The following is a 6831-nucleotide window of genomic DNA, read 5'->3' on the forward strand; positions in this document are numbered from 1 at the left end:
CACTTCCTTGAACCTGTCCAAAGCCCGGGATACCTGCAATCACGCCACCGCCGTTAATGATGTACATAGAATGATGTAAATAGAATAGAATGATGATGGTTGTCTCTTGTTTACCACTGAAATCACGCCAGCGCCGCTAAGAGGGTGGTTGATAACATGTTCGACGGCGGAGCAGAACTTGCTTTGTCTCTTGTTTGATGTAGTTCCATCTTTTTCTGATGGACTCTTCCGTGCGAGGGCTTGGGATCTGGTAGGGCTCGTGAAGCTTTATATCATTGTACACATGCATGACCTTGGCTCAGTACACCTTGCAGTTTTGCTGGGTGCCATTAATAAGCTCCACATCGTCCTCCGTCATCACACCATCGGGCCTCTGTAATTTGGATATTTTATTTTTCTTCTTCCTTTTGCTTGCCCTTTTGATGGAAAAGTGAGTATTTTTCTCACCTTCAGCCAGCCAGCCAGTGACCTTTGACGCCACAACATCTCCTCTATCTGCTGAATTTCCACTAACTTATCACAGACCTTTATCTCTACGTGAGATGGTCCTAGACGTCCCGGATCTTCTCTCATATCCTCAAGTTTGGACCATAACTCCTTGAGTTGTTTTCGGACACTGCCAAAGGTGTGCAAGTTCCACCTTTTCAGGCCCGTAGAAGTTTGATGGAGTTTATTCTTCACTTCCTCCATATTAGAGCATATTCCTCCCTCTTGCAAAAACTTCTTTAGAGAAGGATCAAACTCCTCATGTGTATCCCACATTACCTCATACCGAAATGGACAGTTGTTGTGGCTTGGGATCCACTCACGCGATGATAGTTCTAGCAAAATTGGTGAGTGGTCTGAGGTAGATGCAATCAAATGCTTGACTATGGCCATCAGATATCGCATGCACCAACTAGCCGAGGCCAGCGCACTATCTAGACGAGTGCGGCGGTACGAACCCCCTACCACCCTTTTCTTAAAAGTCCACGGTAGTCCCGTGTATCCAAGGTCCGAGAGTTCATAAACATCAACTGTCTCACGAAAGGCAGCCACTTGGGTGGTACATCTCTCATTTACCCCTTCATGTTCCTCCTTGTGGAGTACTTCGTTGAAGTCACCTATACACCTACTCCGTACACACATGCCATACGCAGCATATCCGTCGACAACACAATCACATCAATATGGTATTGGGAGTACGGGAGAATCTCTATTTTTTATTGCATTGTTATTCCAGAAAATGCCTAGCCCACCGCTACGGCCGGAACTACTAACAACAAAAGCTTTATCAAAACCTAGCATTCTTGCTAGTCCTTCCACTCTACTCCTATGCAGCTGGGTTTCAACGATACACAAGATAGAGGGGGCATGTGTCTGCACAAGATCACGGATTTCTCTAATTGTCCCAGCCATGCCTGCACCGCGGCAATTTAGGCTCATGATACTCATTGCGATTGGCGGTCCTCTCCAAGAGAGGCCGCCAGAGGGATCTCAGATGAAACACCTTCACCTTCATTCGTACTCTTTGTTGCTGCCACTATTGCCTTTTTCAGCTTCTTCAGTTGTCGTGGTGGTATGTGTTGTGGCGGCGCAGGGGGCGGGCAAAGCATTCCCCTCCCCCTCATCCATCCCCAGCTTCTTCCTTGCAGTGGGAAGGTCACCCCTGGGTGCATCCTCCATAACTCCAAGCTTTAAGGACTCGAAGCTGTGTCGTGAACCTCATCATCTATGTCTTTGTCCATACCCGCTTCTGCTGAATCTCATTTCTTGGCCTGATTACCCACCACTTTAGGTTTCCACTTGGGAGTTCCACAACCCATACCAACATCATGTCCCCTTTGCTCATTTCCTCTGCCTCCCGTGGAGCCTCGACCCCAGGCATCGTTGGACCCACGGGGTGTGCGTCCTCTTACACCAGGCGTCCCAGCACGCCAGAACTGCTCATCAGCTATCATCCAATTACCAAACTGAAGTTCATCCTCTTCATAAACTCCCTCGCCACACTCCAGATACATATGCCCCATGAGCCCATAGTGCTTGCAATATCAAGACATCTTTTCATATTTTATCGGTAGAAACGTTCGTGCAATACCCTCCGGCGCCAACGAAACTATCCTCACCAAAGGTCGAGTAGGATCAAGCCTAACTCTTGCTCTATGGTATTCCCCATGACAGGTTTGAACTGCAACAAGTTCTACAACAACAACTTCCCCCGCTCTACTAGCCAGTTAGGTTAACACCTCTTTGTTTCTGAAGAGTGGCGGTACCTTATGTATCTGGATCCAAGCTAGCACCTTGCACAGCACGACCGTCGGGATCATACACTACTAGGAAAAAGCTTATAGGTGGAGGCAAAACGTGCCGGCGCACCACCTAGGACGTGCGCCGGTGGAAAGAGTTGCCGGCGCACCAGGAAGTCGCCGCGCCGGCGATGCAGGCATACTGCCGGCGCACCTCCAGAGAAGACACGCCGGGGAAAATTCCTGGCATGGGCTCGGCCGATTCGGGCCAGGCCCAGGAAACGCTGCCGGCGCACCAGCCCAGGAGCGCGCCGGCGGTAATTTGTTGTTGCCGGCGTGCTCCTGGGCTGGTGCGCCGGCAGCGTTTCCTGGGCCTGGCCCGGAGCAACTATAGCCGGATGGTGTATATATTGTCGGCGCACCATGGTCCAGGTGCGCCAGCAATAACCTGGGACTTATTTCAGCCACCAACCAGCACACTCACTCACACACTCACTACACCCACACAAACCCGAGCATTCTCCCAACCCAGCTCATTTTTGCCTATTCCTATCCCCAATTTAGCTAATTTGACCAAACAAAATCATATTTTTTGAGCAAATCTTCCCTTCCAACATGCATCTCCCACATCCCCCTATGTAGATCTAGATCTACTATCCCGCATTGACCGCTCAAACTAGATCTAGATCTAGAAAGTCGGCTTCCATACGCCGTGGCCGCGGCGCGACGTCTCGATCTCGTTGACGAATATATCAAACAAATAGGTGATTAATGAACAAATTGAGGAATGAAATCGATATATATTGGACATTTGAAGCAAAAGCTCGTGTGTGGCATATATATATATATATATATATATATATATGTTGTGTTTGTGCTTGTGCTTGTGTGTGTTGGCGTTGAAAATGAGTTGCCAACGTTGCGCCGAAATGTTGATTCTTTAAGTTTCCGTTTCGGTACATTTCTGGCGCTCCTATGTCCTACCGTGTAGGAAGGTCATGCCGAATTTTTCCATGAAAACTACCGACGGATGCATGGTTCTAATCAATTATGTAATCTTACCATGCAGGCGATAATGGTTATCGAGATGAGTGAAAGCATCGTGATGAGATATGAAACACGCGATCATCGACATGTATGAAAATAACCGCACGGAGGTATTGTGTCCGTGCCGGAGATGCAAACGAGGGAAATGGTTTGACCCGTATTCAGGCAAATTGCAGGGGCACCTGCTCACTAATGGTTTCATGCATGGACACACTCAATGGATGAGTGATGATGGCGCGGAGGTCAATGGGGCGACGGCAGCAGGTGGTAATAATGGCCGGCAAGAAGGAGGGCATCATGATATTGATGACGATGAAGAGTTTGTCGCACAGGACGATAACCTTGACGACGACAATAACCTTGACGACGAGAATAACCTTGACGACGACGAAGAGGTGCCGCTAGCTTCAGTCGTGCGGGAACCTCATCTTCAAGATCTGCTTCTCGAAAAGACGAAAGGCGCCAAGCGGAAATCAAAGCTTGAGCAACTCGAGATAGACTCGAATACTCCGTTGTACGACTCAGGTCGCGGGTTGGGGGAGTCTCGCTTGAGAGTAGCTCTCGATGTGCTGCAGATGAAGGCGAAACACGGATGGACGGACACAAGCGTCGACGACATCCTGGAATACGTGAAAGATCTCCTTCCTGCCGGGAACACGTGTCCTGGTAGTCTAGCGGAGGCCAAGAGAATCACGTGCCCTCTCGACTTACCCCACGAAAAGTATCACGCCTGCATCAACGACTGTATCATGTATCGCAAGGAGCACATGGACAAGACCAAATGTCCTGTGTGTGAAGCTGAACGGTACAAGAAAGGGAAGAAGAAAGCTCCTCGGAAAGTTGTGTGGTACTTCCCGCTCGCCCCCCGGCTTCAACGGTTCTACGCGGACCGCAAGGAAGCAAAGCTCATGCGCTGGCACGCAGAAAGAAAGGAGGTAGTGTTGAATGATGAAGAGCGAATTGAGCACCCAGTGCTGACGCACCCTTCGGATGCAAGCCAGTGGAAAGCATTAGACAATGAATTCGGAAGTTTTGGGGCAGATCCCAGAAACATCAGGTTGGGTGCGAGCACGGACGGATTCAATCCGTTCGGAAACCAGAGCAGCACACATAGCACATGGCCCGTGTTTGTATGGATCTACAACCTCCCGCCCTGGCTGTGCATGAAGAGGAAGTACATACAGATGAGTATGCTAATTCAAGGGCCGACACAGCCAGGAAACGATATCAACATGTATCTCGAACTATTAAAGGAGGAGCTTGAAACGTTGTGGGCGGAGGAAGGCGTAGATACATGGAACGCCGTCGCGGAAGAATATTTCCCTTTGAGAGCCGCGTTGATCACGACGGTGCAGGACTACCTCGGATACGGTTACATTTCGTGCCAGGTGTGCCATGGACACAAGGCATGTGTCAGGTGCATGGAAGAGACGATGTTTTTGCAGCTTGGTAAGGATCCCGGCTCTTCGAAAACAGTTTACATGGGGCATCGAAGGTGGCTACAGAAGACTGACCCGTGGAGAAAGCGTGGAGATCTATTCGATGGTACAAATGAACCCCGAGGACCTCCACGTAAGAAAAGCGGCGAAGAGATCGATACATTACTGAAAGGTTGGAAGGAGTGCCCTGCGCCAGGAAAGATTCGTCAAAAGCCTGGAGAGAAGAAGAAGAAAAAGGAAACGACGCCGCTCATTGGTGTATGGAAAAGGAGGTCCGTGTTTTGGGACTTGCCGTACTGGAAAATTCTAGATACACCTCACTGCATTGATGTCATGCATATTACAAAGAACGTGTGCGAGAGCTTGCTTGGCACTCTTCTCAACATGCCGGACCGGACCAAAGATGGGCCGAAAGCAAGACATGACCTGAAAGTTTTGGGCATCAGGGAAGAGCTTCAGATCCCGTCGGCCCAAGAGGGACAGTCGGAGGAGGAGGCGGACGGCGGTCAGAAGCGCAAACGGATTAAGCAGCCAGACTATTACTGTCCCCCCTCCTGCTTCACTTTTAGTCCGGCCGAGGTCGATCAATTTTTCAATTGCCTTCTAGGAGTCAGAGTGACCTTCGGTTACTCCGGGCTAATAAGCAGATACATGGACCCCAAGAAACGAAACTTCAGCGGCATGAAGTCTCATGACTGTCACGTGATGATGACGCAGATTCTTCCGGTTGCAATCCGAGGTATAATGGATGACCATGTCCGTGCAACGCTGACTGGGCTCTGTAACTTCTTCGACGTCATAACTCGGAAGTCGATAAGCGTGAAGAAACTCGCAAGGCTCCAGGAAGAGATCGTGGTGATCCTATGTGAGATGGAGATGTACTTCCCGCCTGCATTCTTTGACGTGATGGTCCATCTGTTGATCCATATCATGGATGATATCTACTTCAAAAAAAAATATCATGGATGATATCGTCAGTCTAGGGCCGGCATTCTTACACAACATGATGTCGTTTGAAAGAATGAATGGGGTCATTAAAGGATACGTTCGTAACAGGTCACATCCGGATGGAAGCATCGTCCAGGGCTGGCTCACCAAAGAGTGCATCTCTTTCTGCACGAATTATCTAGACATCGAGGACCCTGTTGGTTTGCCTCAAAACAAGCACCTCCACAGGTTCGAGGGAGTAGGCCATAAAAATGGAAGGAAGGAACTGCACGTGCACATGTCTGGTCGGACTTCCGACTTTGACAGGCCCAACTTAGTAGCGCTACAACACATTGACTTGATCGATCCTTGGTTGAAAGAGCACAAAACCATGATAGAGAACAGTGGCAAGCCGATGATGACGGAAGCAGAAATATACAGAGAGCACAACTCCTCTTTCGCGCGCTGGTTCAAAGACCACATTGATGCTAATCCCCCACCAATGGATTCTGACAAGGATAAACTAGTATTGGCCTTGTTACATGGCCCCGCGCCCAACATCATGACTTACCAAGCGTACGATATCAACGGGTACACATTCTACACGGAAGAAAAAGATAAGAACAATGTTTACCAGAACTCAGGGGTAACGATGGATTCCTGGACGGGTGACGTAAAGACTAGATACTACGGAAGAATCGAGGAAATCTGGGAGCTTAGTTACGCTGGGGAGAAAGTGCCGATGTTCCGTATCAGATGGGCTAAGAGCGTCACAAAAGAAGACCGGTATTTCACCACCATGTTTCTACCCGAAGCCAACAAATCAAAGTCCACGAACGCCACCGCGCAGAATGAGCCATGGGTACTGGCAGAACACGTGCACTAATGCTTCTTCATAACCGACCCATCCAGGCCTAGCCGTGTTATCGTGAGGAGAGGCAAGAGGACCATCGTCGGAATGGATGGAGTCGCCAACGAGGAAGACTTCGAAGGACAAGTCGGAGACCCAATGATGGAAGAATCCGAGGACGAAGACACAGCATACACCACAAGAAGAAGCAGGACCACGCTACCGAGGTCAGGTCGACCCTTCAAAAGAAGAAGTCACGACATGGGGCTAAATTATTCAACGACGAGCAAGAAAAGCAAGAAGAAAGCGAAACACTCTTCTCAATCGATGATGTAAAACTTTA

This window comes from Lolium perenne, chromosome 4 (genome assembly GCF_019359855.2).
Source record: "Lolium perenne isolate Kyuss_39 chromosome 4, Kyuss_2.0, whole genome shotgun sequence".
In the NCBI taxonomy this organism is placed as follows: Eukaryota; Viridiplantae; Streptophyta; class Magnoliopsida; order Poales; family Poaceae; genus Lolium; species Lolium perenne.